Here is a 13,401-nt window from a genome sequence, read left to right as displayed (position 1 = left end):
CATCTGGGAAATTGCAATGAATAAGGACAAAATGGTAAATGATAGAAAATAGGAGAAACTGATTAAAAGCAGAGGAATTGTTTAGGAGGTTGCACATTCAATATTATGAGTTCCAGTAAGAGGAAAGATACAGTTAAGGCAAGGGAAATAGAACGAAAGTCTTTCAGATTTGAAACGCATGTGTCTGTAGGTTGAAAGTGCCCAACGCATGCAAAGAAAGAGCAACAGAGAAGCCCTTACCTGAAAATACAAGTGGTAATGTCTCTGAACCCAATGGTAGACAGTCAATCCTGAGAGTATCCAGTAACCCACAATCAGTTCCCAAAGCTGGACGATGAACCAGAATGGACTTCTCATTAGCCACATCTTAGATGTGAGAAGGCCACCAGAGAAAAAGCCTTAAAAGTTAAGGGGGAAAACAATGCTCAATCTGGATTCCTAAAATCCACATGGCCTAGTATTCAAGTTTGAGATGAGAAGATAGATTTTTGATGCATGCAAGTGTTGATATTTTGAAATACACACTGTTTTTCTAAAGAATGACTCTTTTGGAATGATTTCCATGAGCCCATGCTCTCCAAAAGCTTCCAAATTCTGTTTCCTTCTATTTCTTTCTGTGTTATTGATCCTCTTTACATAAACATTAACGTGTGCTTTGGGTATATATTCATAATTTTCTTTTATCTTTTTCAAATAATTGTCACTAAACATTTGTTAATACATACACTCATATATATGTTCACATATACTAATGCAGGGACAATCTTTTTAAAAATTCAGGTATTTATTTTGAAAATATTCGGAAAAAGAAATGCTAGTGTTTAAAAAAAAAAGTCAGGCTCTATTTTCATATCAATTCATCATGTAAAATAAGTGTGAGTAACAAAGTCTTTCCCTTTCTAACTCACACATCCAGAATTGGAATGAGCAGGGATTGATGAGCTCCAAGCCCAAAGCCTCCTTATCACAAGCTATTAAGATAGATTGGAATGGTAGTCAGTCAGTACTCTCCCAGTAGTTTTTCCTTAACTTTGACATTTGAATGCTGATAATGCCCACCTCATGGGGTGGGTGTTGGGGAGGGTCACATGTCATCATTTAAGGTAAAGTGACAAGCTATAATAGATGTGCTAAAAGGTCATTGTGCAACTTCACCTAGCCCCACTTCTTCCCCCAGTTCAATGAGAAAGCATAAGAAAAATAAAAAGAAAAGATTGGGACTTGTCCAAGAAATAAGCAGTCAACAAGGAAGAAGCTCATGGCTAGAGAGAGTGGAAAGTGAAGAGAAATGAATACCACTTAGGCTTTGGGACCATGAGGGGGAGATTTTATCCCATGGCTATGTGTGCAGGACACTGGGAGATGGCGTGCATTAGGTTCTCCAGGGAAACCAAATCAATAGACACTACACATGCATGCATGTGTGAATATTAAAGACATTTAGTACAGGAATTGACTCACTGTCCTACGGGGATTGGGAAACCTGAAATCTGTAGGACAGGCTGAAAGGTGGGAACTCTCATGAAGGTGAATTGGAATTAACCAAGAGAATCTGGCTGGCTGAAGAAAAGGCAGAAATTCTTCTTTTTGACTTCAGAAATCCTCAACTCTGCAAGAGACCACCAACTGATTACATGAGAAGACTCTTGTTGCTCCTTTGTTGATTGTAGATGCATTCAACATAGATGCAGCCATATGACCATACATGCTAACCCATCTGCAAGGACCTTCATGGAAACAATTAGGCCAGTGCTTGTTTGTCCACACAACTGGACACCATAAGATAGTCCAGCAATGCCTAAAAGTAAATTTTAGAAGCTTTGCTGTTTGGAAGATATACTTCTTTATTGAATTTTATAGGTATCATCAAACTGTTTTCCTAGCTTTTTGAAGTCTGATTTGTGTGCCTTTTCAATGCAACCCAACAGTGATATATGTCTTGAGGAAAGAAGAAAAAAATACAGTTTTATTCAGGTTACAAAAGATATTACTGCAAAGAAGCTTATTTTTGCTTAGTCATTGCCTTCATTGCTTCTCTTTTCTAACACTTTTTCCTAGTCACCCTTTCACTAGAACTAACCCCAAACAGTATATGTTTAGAAAATCTTTACCCTATTTTATTTTGGTGGTGTTGAAAAAACTTGCTACTTTTAGGTTGACATTTCAGAGTGACTTCTCGTAGAAGGCATCCTGAGATAAATTAAATCCAATTTCTGCATTTTACAAATGAGAAAATTCTGTTCCAAATAAGTGAATTGAATTTCCCAAAGTTACATGTTTAACAAGTGGGAAGGAAGGCTTAGAAATGACCTCTCCTGAATTCTAACTCAAGTGATAAAAAAAGAACTTTATATTGTACTTTTCTGAACAAAGATTCAATTAAATAACTTATATATGGTTATCCAATAGAATGCTTTGGTTTCCTCCAATAAAATTTTTTCAATGTAGGCCTCTATCTACTCAATCTGAGTCTTGGGGGAAATCTACAAATCCTTGCCTGACTTGAAATCCAGCTCACTGATGGAGACAACCAAAGCATGGCTTCTGAGAAGCATTTCCAGGCAAAAATATCCATTGCAGTGAGCCACTCTTAAATTTGTTCCTCATAATCTTATCATTTCCTCTAATTTCAATTATCATCTATATTTTTAAGAAATCAGTTTTATGATGCTGTAAGGACCAACTTGTGAAAAACATTAATTTCCCTATTTGCAAAAGTCTTTTAAATTCACCTCAAAATTCAGTTAAAAAAGGTAGTTGAACTGCTAGCTGTCAGAAATCATTGTCATGTTTCCTACTCACTGAAGCAAAGCAGTCCTAAATGAAGACAAAGTGGAAGCATTCCTCTTGTCAAACAAAGTTACCGAGAGTTGACAGAGACTGCTATTGCCCTACTACCAAATTTCAAAGACTTCTATGCATGATCTCTTTCATCATAGAAACTGACTGCCATGGGATTCTTTTTTTTCTCCCTACAGGTAAAAGTATTTCATTTTATTTACATATGTACAATGATGGGATTAAACATTTTTGAATCCAAAAGAGACCATCAACAGTGACACTGTCTTGGTGTCAGTGTGGTCAGGAAAATAATGCTCAAAGCAAAGTGACTGTGAGATCCTTATTGTATTCTGTAGGAGAAAGCTCTACTATAAGATACAATTTGCAATCATAAAAAATAGAAGTTGTTTGGAAAAGTTTGCTTGGAACTCTCATGTTTAGTTACCTAACTTTTAATCTGAGAATTTTACAGTGTGATTTTATATGATAACCAACATATAAGCATCTCCAGTAAAGTTTATATTTCTTTTTAAAATAATTAGCTGAGAATGTGTTTAGTATTTAAAGATGAAAGATTTTATTTTGTGGTTCTTATTTTCCTAATCTAAGCATAATGCTTGTTAAGTTAATCAAGTTGCATCTTTGTTTATGGTGACTTTTTCTTCTTATTAGAGTATTTGTAGATTTACAGAAAAAACATGCAGAAAGCACATAGTTCCCATATCACACACACACACACACACACACACACACACACACACACACTTTTTGCATTAGTGTGGTACCTTTGTTACAGTTGATGAGACCATATTAGAACATTGTAATATTGTAGCAGTAACTATAGACTATGGTTTACATCAGGCTTCTCTCTTTATGTTCTACCACTCTGTTTTTTGTTTGTTTGATTTTATATTGCTAACACATGTACAGCCTAAATTTCCCCATTTTAACCACTTTAAATGTACAAGTCAATGGTATCGATTACATTCACAATGGCATGCTATCATCCATCCATTACCAAATGTTTCCATGACCCCAAACAGAAACTCATACCAATTAAGCATTAACTCACATTGTCCACCCTCTACCGCAGCCCCGAGTAACTAACCTATATTCTAGATTTTTACTCTACAATTTTTCGTACTATAATTAGTTCATATAAAAAGTGGACATACGCAATGATTTTTTTTATTCTATAAAAATATTTTACACGTTTAGGTAGTAACTATTATCTACAGGCTTCTTGTGCTTTTTTGCTTTTCAATTTTATGTCTATACCATGTGATTAAACAAGTACTCATCTATATTTTGTGTAATTACTATTATTATAATTTTTTTACATGGGCAGGCACCAGGAATTTAACCCGGGTCTTCGGCATGGCAGGTGAGAACTCTGCCACCGAGCCACCATCTGCCTATGTAATTATTTCTGAGGTTGAATATCTTTAATAGTCACAATCATTTCACCTGGAATTACTGTTCATGTATTACATACGAGCTACAGATTGATTTTTTTTTCTAAAAATAATGAGCCAGATTTTCCCAGAACATTTACTGAATATTTCATTCTTTCCCCACTGTGTTAAGATGCCTCCTTTATTATGAACTAAATTGATGTATACGTGTCATATATAATACAATGCAAGTTTTTGCCCCTTCTATTCTATAAGACAGATTTATGTTATACTGTGCAAATAAGTTATAATAAATTATAATAGCATTATAGTATATTTTAAATGATAGGGTTAGAAGTCTGCCCTAATTACTTTTATTTCTCATTTCTTCTTCCAAGTATACTTGACAATTAAGTTGAGTAAGATGCACCACAGAATGTCTGTTTCCTTATACTGAGAAATATTTATTTGTTATTTCAATCCAGAGGTATTTCAATGCCTCTCGCTCCTATTAAAAGCTTCTCTTTTGTTCCATAGTATTATTTTGTACATTTCTGTATAAGTCAGCATACTTTTTTAAAAAAAAAGTTCATTCCAATTAATTTTATTAATGTTTTATTTATATAGTTGTGCTTATATATGTTACATATATATTACACTTTGTATATTATTTTCCATTTTATTTTAAACAAATTGCCTCTCCTATGGTAGAAATATATCGATTTTGTATATTTACTTTGACCAGCTTACTGGACTTAAATGTTTTAAAGTGCTCTAATGAGTCCATCAGTTTTTCTTGTCAGACAAGCATAGTCTTCCAGTAATGATATTTTTCATTATTTTTCCAAATTTAAAATGAAATTCCTTTTTTGTCTTCCTGCTTTACCCAGAATTTCTGGAATGTTAAATAATATTGATGGCAAGGAGATACATCGCTTTCCTATAAGTTTTGAATTCATACACATGGCATGTGTCCACCTCCATGTGCTCTGTGCAATGTTAAAACTCAATGACATTCTGTGATCCCCTTCTACAAGAAAAGGCAAGTTATATTTCAGTCACCCATGGCTCTGAAAAAGAACTATGTTTCTTAAATGGGAGATTTTTAAAAAAATATTTGTTGAATGTGTAAGTCAATAAGCAGTAAAGCAAAGAAAAAATTTGAAGCAAGGACACAGGAAGAGCATTTTGTAGTATGTGCCCATTTTACCTCAATCGACATTTGTTTGTGTCTTGGGTATTCTCCTAAGAGGGAGCTAGCAGGTCCCCTTGTCCTTGATGATTCCTTTCTCAGGGTCTTGGATTCTGTACCTCCGGCCACACTTGGAGCTGGATGTCTGAAACTCTGCTGGGCTTCTCAGAAGTCAGAAGCACTTGTCAAGTGTCACCTTTTCTCAAGGTCCCATTAGTGGTGACTTTATACACCTGGGACAAGTGGCCCTCAGAGAACTGTCCCTAGCATCCATATCCCTGTTTCAGTTTGTTAACTGCTGCCAGAATGTGATATACCAGAAATGGTTGGCTTTTAAAAAGGGAATCCATTAAATTAAAAGTTTACAGTTCCAGGTCCATAAAAATGTCCAGACCAAGGCATCCAGAAGATTCATTGACTCAAAAAAAGCCAGAATGGTGCCTGGGATCTCTGGCAGCTGGGAAGGCACATGGCCAGTGCTGCTTCCAGCTCCTGAAGCCAGTGGTTTCCTCTCTAAGTGTATGGGGATCTTCCCCCAGCTCCCCTAGGACACAACTCTGGGTTCTGGCTAGCTTAGCATCTCATGGGAAGGTGCACGGCCATGCCCACTGGGCTCCCCCAGCCCCTGGCATCTCCTGGGGCTTCTGCATCTCCAAATGTCTGTGTCTCCTTTGGCTCTGAAGCCTTTTCCAAATGGGTTCCCTCTTTAAAAATGCCACTCAGTGGATTAAGGCTGACCTTGAGGGGGTGGAGACACAGTTCCATGGAAACCACCAAATCAAAGGTCCCACCTGCAACTAGATGGCTCACATCTCCATGGAAGCAACTTAACAAAAAAGACCCCACCAAGCAATATTGAATTGGGGTTAAAAGACATGGCTTTTCTGGGGTCCACACAGTTTCAAACCTGTTGATTAGGGACTATCCAGCCAGCCTCTCTCAATCAAACCGAAAGCCAGCACCAGACCAAAGCCAGGCAATTGAGATCTGCATAGTAATTTGAAAGTGGGCTGAGAGCTGTCATTGTGGTTGAGCAGATGTAAACTTGAAAGCTGCATGGAGAGTATATTCTACTTGACTTGCCTAATAGAGTAAGAAGCAGAAAAACTACTTTGAGAGAAAATAAAATGGGAAAGAGAGAAGTTGAAAGGACAGATAGAGATTTACCTAGATGTGTGGACCATATCATTTTTATTATCTTATTTCACATCCTGACAGCTTCATTTTTGTTCTCAAGTTCTGCAAAACATTTTCATATTTTTATATTAAATCCCTCCATTTTTATTTAGCCTTTGTTGGCTTCTATTACTTCCAAGCAAAGTAACTTTATAGTAACTGCTCTAATTATCTCTAAATATATTTGCTGGTTTTGACTTTAATTCCTCAATTTAATGTACTGAACTTTTTATGTCACTGATTCTAGTTTTTGAATATTTGATTTCAAAACTTAAACTGCTGCTTTCTAAAAATTCTATCATTGAAATTTATGTTCACTTTTAGTATGTTTGTTTTTACATTAATTATTTCTTACTGTGTTATTAAATTTTTAATAACATCTCTATTTTAATAACAACTTCTCATAAGAAGTTGTCTTTATGCTGTAATTTGTTTTAATATTCTTTTCCCATTTCTTTACTTTAATTATGAGTAAGGCCTAGAGGTCGGGGTAAAAGACAAAGCTGTACACAGCAGAGACTGAGTCCCTGCCCCACCACCTCTTCAGACTGAGGCATGGATCAATGGAAGAATTACCTGTGAGGGTTTTTAAAATGCTAGTTTCTAGGGCCACCCCACAGTACTGAATCAGGGTGTCCTGCATTGACACCCAGGAGTGTCAATTTAACAGGATCTACTGCACGATTTTTCACATGCAGTTGGGGTTCAGAATGATGCAGGAAGATGAAGAAAGTAACTACTTTATGTTGGAGCAAAAATCTCTGAAAAATGGAATGATTAATTTACTTGGACCCCATTCTTCCTGGCATTCTGCTTTGTCCAGTATTTACATGAAGAGTGGCATGTTTTAGAATTTGTAAACATCCATTAGATTTGGAAAACACATCAACAGAATGCCAAGGCCATGAGGGGATGGAACCTTCCAGCTGACAAGACTGCTCTGGTCTGGGGGCGAAGCAGGACGTGCCAAAATCCACAACATATGTTTACCTGGAAGGGAAAGGGGACAGTCTGTACCCACCCCCAGAGAGCTCCTAACGCCCTGTGAGCCAGCCACAAACCACCCCAACAACCGCTCATTCCTTACCTGCCCTTATACCTTTGCTTTTCCCGGGATGCTGAATGGAGTCACACACCAGGAGACTTTGGGAATGGATTCCTCCGCTGGGTATCATTCTTTTAAGACTTGGCCATGTTTCTGAGATGCATCCATGTTCTTATACGCATCAGTGGTTCATTCTGTTTATTAAAAAGTTGTATTCCATCATGTGGATTGCACTTCATTCTCATGTGAGTGATCCAGTTTCATCAATTATAAATAAAACCGCTATAAAAAATTCACAAATGTTTTCATGTGAATACATGCCTTAACTGTACATGGGTAAATACCCAGGAGGAAACTGTTCACATCCAATAAGAAACTGAAAAAGTGGTTTTCAAAGTACTATATACCATTTTGCTTTTCCTCCAACTTAGGAGAGTTCCAATTGTTTCAAATTATTCCAGCATGTAATGTTATCAGTTTCTTTCTTTCATTTTTTGTAAAGTCATTCTAGTGAGTCTACAGTGGTATTTCATTATGGTTTAATTTGCATTTCCCTAATGACAAATGATAATGACTAACAATACTGTGAATTATAAAGTGCAACTATTGATATCTAACCTTTCTTGCCTAAAACTGATAATTAAGTGGAAAGTATTGGATCAAAATCCAAATACATTTCATGTTAACAAGAGGGGAAAAATAAGCAAAAAACAACTATTTTGGAGCCAAAAAAACAATCAATCCACCAAACAGTCAACAGACATACAGCCAGCAATCAAAAAACACTGGGACTCAATGGGTCCAGCTGGCAATCTTTCAAAGATTATGAAAAGAAGTCCTCTGAGAAGATGTTTTGAAGAAAAATCAGAAGAAAATTGGAAAGAGTGAACTCTTAGGAAACAGGATAAATATCATAAGGAAGAAAGAACTAGATAATAAGATTAATGTAAAGGAAGATCATTAAAATAGAGAAAAAGTTTGAAAATACTGAATGTGATACAAGGGTTATAAACATTCTGGAGGCACTGTATGAAGAAAGATAAAGAGAAGAAAATATAATGAAGGAAATAACATTAAACAGAGTTCATTCAGCACAGAAGAACTGGACAAATTACTATTTTGGCAAGTTATTGAAAAGCAATAATATTTTACAGATTTATCTTCTCTTCTGAAAAAGTATCAAAAAAACAATATGAGAAAATTTAAAGGTTTGAGGGAAAATATGTAAAAATGACAAATTCTCTTGCCAAGCCATTTGTATTTCATTGTTTATTAAAGAAAATAATAAACAATGAAATAAACCGGCATTTAAATGGTTTCAGGGCATATATAACCCTTGTGTCTTTCATGATAAAAAATAATCCTACAAGGCAAGAGTTGAGTCAAAGTAAACTCAAGATCAAGGCGGTTGGAATTAATAGGAGCTCAATGCTTGCATCTTCATCAACAAAGTGCACTGAGACTAATATTAGAAGAAAAGAATAATGTGTTTTTAAAGGTACAAAGCTATAAATCCCAGCTGTACCCCACATTTACTGACTTTAATTTGACCAAATTAACCTTTGGGAATTCTAGAATTTTCATTTGTAACTAAAAATTTTAATATAATTATATAGCTATCACATTGAATTGAAATCATAAATTAAGAATGCCTATGAATTTCAGCTGCACAGTGCTTAAGATACATGAACATATTTCCCGCATAAGGAATTTTACAGCAAAAATGATTGAGCTGTTTCTGTGGCAATTGAAAGGTATGGAATTGCACTCATGGTGCTTTGACCCCTTCTATCTTCCTGAAGAAGTTATTCAATATTAGACACATGTTTTACTTGTTTTACATCCTATGCTGGTTTGAAACTTTTAGGTATCCCTGAAAAACCTGATCTTACAATCCTTACCCACATTTGTGGAGGTAGAGCTATCGTTTAGTGTGGAACCATAGATTAGATTGTCTCCTTGCAGATGTGTCATACCCAATTATGGGTGTCGCTTTTTGATTAGTTAGAGATGTGGCTATGCCCATTCAAGGTGGATCTTGATTAATTTTCTGGAATCTTTAAAGAGCTCACAGAGAGAGAAACAGTTCAGAGCTGAGAGGCACAGATGTTTGGAGATGCACAGGCAGAGGCCAGAGAGCTCCACAAGGATCTGCAATTGTTAGAAACCAGAAACCAGGAGAGGAACCCAGAAGAAGTTGCCACATGACTTCTCAGCTGACAAACAAATCCCAGACACCATTTGGCCCTTCTCTGGAGTCCAGGTATCTTTGGATGCCTTAGTTTGGACATTTTTATGCCCTTACAACTGCAAACTTGTAGCTTAATAAATCTCCTTTCTAAAAGCCATTCCATTTACAGTACCTTGCATTTCCAGCAGCTTTAGCAAATTAATACACCTCCCAAAATACTATAGTTTTTATTAAGTTACAAAACATAAGCATGCCAACTATGCAGCAGAAGGCTTAATTTAAGATTGAAGCTGTTTTCAATCTCGGGTCACACCCCACTACCCACAAATAATTCACAAATGAGCTGGTGAGTTCAGTCTCTATTGAATGCCCACAAAAGCTTTTACAGAAATCATGCTCACCTTGCTTCAAAGTCTTTGATCCTGCTGTTGTCCATTAATAAATTATGTAACCCCTTCCTTTTTTATTAGTGAAAAGGACTGTGCTAAATTAGTGGCCCCTAATTTACCATGGGCTACTCATATTTCCCCACATAATGAAACCTTTCCTAATAAAGCTAAACTGTTTCTGATTATTCTCTATCTTCCTTTTTTAATTGATTTCCTCAAGCTAAAAACATAGCTTTATTTCTTAGACAATAATATTTCTTACTGATTCTAATATATTATTTGGAAAAATACTTTTCTTTGATATTTGTGTTAAACCTCTAAAAAAACAGAAATTTCCTTGGACAAAATGGTACCGATCAAGAATTTTATAACATAAGAAAATGTTGGTAGGCAATATTAAATTTAAAATGCAAGATATAAATTTACAAACAAGTATGATCTCAAGTATGTGAAAATATAAATAATGAAAGGAGAAAAGTACTTGAAATGCTCACTTTTTCTCTCTGGTTGTGGTATTATGATGATTATTATTTGCATCTTTATTTTGAAAAATTTAATGGTAACTGAAAAACAACTTTGAAAAATGCATATTCACTGTATATTCAATGTGCCTTATGTATGCATGTGTATTTATGTATGTGATATACATTAAAATCGGCTATCTTCATTTGGAGAAATTGTTAGTATTTTTAAATGAATTTTTATTTCTGAATAATTTTTAATTTACAGGAAAGTTTCAAGTTTTGAACACAGAGTTGTATACCTCTCTCCTAATTTTCCAATAGTACATTGTTCAGTACTTGAAACCAATTTTACTACATTACTATTAACTAAACTAGATTTTATTTGGAGTTCAGCAGATTTTTCATTAATGACCTCTTTCAGTTCCAAGACTCAATCCGGGACCACATTGTACTTATTTATCTTGTTCCCTATTACTCATGTCTGCTCTGTGGCAGCATCCCAATTTCTCCTCTTTCTACTGACATTAATGGTTTTCAGGAATACTGGTTAGTTGTGCTGCAGAATGCCTCCTTATCTAAGTTATTGTTTTTGAGAAATAATACCACAGAAATGAATAGTCCTTCTGTCACATCAAATCCAAAAGTACAAGATGTCCCCTGGAAATCACTGATAATATAAACCATTATCACTTGATTAAGTGATGCCATGTTACTCCACTACAAAGTTACTAGATTTTCCTTTTCCAAATATAACCTTTGGAAGTGGGTCACTAAATATAGTTTACCCTCAAGTGTGATGGGAGTTAACTTCCACATTTTATAGGTGTAATAGAAAAATGATTTGTTTTTATTTAAAAAAAACAAATTTATTTATTAAAATTATTATTTAACAGATAAAATTTTCTTATTCCAGTTATTTATATTAGTATAGACTTACATATGCTTATCTTATACTTTAGGTTTTAATCCAAAATATTATTTTATACATGTTATAAGAAAACTGAAGATGGATATCTCTCATGAGCATAAGCTAAAAATTCCTTAGCAAATGGCAACAAAATGATTACAGAATTATATATAAAATATAATGCATCACAACAAAATGAAATTCATCCCAGGAAAGCAGACTGGTTTTGTATTTGGAAAAAAAAAATGCTTCTAAGTCACCACATGTATAGACTGAATAAGGAAAACCATATCATTATATCAACATGCAAAAGGTCTCATGAAAAGATTTGACTGGTTGTTAAACCAGGAAACCAGGACCAAGTAAATCCAGGTACTTGTTAGTGTAGAAAGCTCTTAGAGTCAGGGCCCTACACCTTGAAGCGGATAAATAACCCCTTCCAACAATACAAACTTGTCTTTCTTACCCAAGGGGAAGCAGGGTATGTGGTGCTACCATATACAGATCCTGACCTAAGCAATTTTGGACACCCTGAAAGATTAGTAACAGAGGGATCTCTTCCCCACCTCTGGTGGACCCTTTTTGCTGTGAAATGATAAGGCAGTCATTAGCTGAAAGCTTCTGTTTTGATGAGAACCTGTGTCCCCAAAATGCACTGTATTTGTTAATTAGATGACTCAATATTGGTAAGGTGTAAATTCTCTCCAATTTATCTATAATTCAATGCAACCACAATCACCCAAATCCCAGCAAGTTGTTTTGTTGATATTGACAAGATGATTCTAAAATCCATATGAAAAGGCAAAGGAACTAGAATAGCTAAAATGTATCTGAAAAACAAAATGAAAGTTGGAGGAATAATTAACCAATATCAAGACCTGCTATAAAGTTATAGCAATCAGAACATTGTGGCATTGGTTGAAGTGTAGTTAAATAATAGATCAATGGCATAGAAAAGAAAGTTCAGAAATAGAGTATTTGTAAAAGTGTTTTTGAAGAACTTGGGAAAAATTGTTTTGTATTAAGAGAGAAAATAATCCAATTCATAAAGTGGATGAATTTTTTAAGCAAAATGTATAGCTAGAAATAATGGGATGATGAGCCAAAAATCTGTGAGAAGGAAAACAGAAGCATAAAGACACCTTTGAAGATAATTCAAAGACTAATATAAGTCCATGAAAACACTAAATCAAAATTGGGGAAGGCACCTAAAAGGAAAAGAGCAAACTGCTGAGAAAATGTTTAATTGGATTACAGACTGTAATACCTGTCCTAGAATCCTGGGACAATTAGTTCTTCAGAGGCAAAACAAATTTAGAACCTACATTAATTTACAGTACCTTCGGTGATGACCTTGCGCTTGCTTTATACTTTTCCTATTTAAATTTTGTTTGATAAGACACCTATAGAAATAATAATGTTCAAATAATGGATATAAATGTTAATCACTGATATGTCCCTTACTTAGCACATGAAGTAGCATCCCAAAACGCTTTCATAGGGTCAATGAAAGTAATAATGAGGGCACTTGCTGTAAAGAGAAGAACAAGGTTTTATAGTGCCAAAACAACATGCGTGTGGAGCCGTCTCAGAATGGAGACCTATTCAGAGAGTTGCACTTTAGAGATGGCTTATTTGACCACTCAGGGGAGAGGGAGCATGTACGGTAGGTGTGAGTCATTTGGGGAAGAATGTCTTGGGCCAATAGTTGGTTAATAAGTAAGCCTAGGGAGGCCATTTGGTGAATGTCAGCAGACATGCTGTCACCAGCTTTGACTGGTCCCTGAGAACATCTGAGTTTTCAGCCCTTCACCCACACCTGGGAAAACACTGGTAATGGCCATAAAGCCACTACTGTGGGC

At 35.4% G+C, this 13,401-nt stretch overlaps 1 long non-coding RNA gene across 5 annotated transcripts in view; it reads right to left on the bottom strand.

The window, feature by feature from the left end:
* The window catches only part of LOC143673950 (uncharacterized), a 115,073-nt gene that overhangs the window by 52,709 nt on the left and 48,963 nt on the right, over positions 1 to 13,401 (bottom strand). Inside the window, exons 4-5 of one of the 5 annotated variants that reach the window (XR_013170778.1) lie at positions 7,631 to 7,870; positions 241 to 398 (exon numbers count right to left, since the gene is read on the bottom strand). The exons of 2 other annotated variants lie outside the window; for them this stretch is intronic. This is a non-coding gene — a long non-coding RNA (uncharacterized LOC143673950). Of the gene's footprint in view, positions 1 to 240; positions 399 to 5,032; positions 7,534 to 7,630; positions 7,871 to 13,401 lie in introns of those variants that run through there. 2 more of the 5 variants (XR_013170780.1, XR_013170779.1) reach the window with 2 other exon arrangements.

This window comes from Tamandua tetradactyla, chromosome 2 (genome assembly GCF_023851605.1).
Source record: "Tamandua tetradactyla isolate mTamTet1 chromosome 2, mTamTet1.pri, whole genome shotgun sequence".
NCBI classification, from domain to species: domain Eukaryota; kingdom Metazoa; phylum Chordata; class Mammalia; order Pilosa; family Myrmecophagidae; genus Tamandua; species Tamandua tetradactyla.
This window is presented reverse-complemented; position numbering and strand designations above follow the sequence as displayed.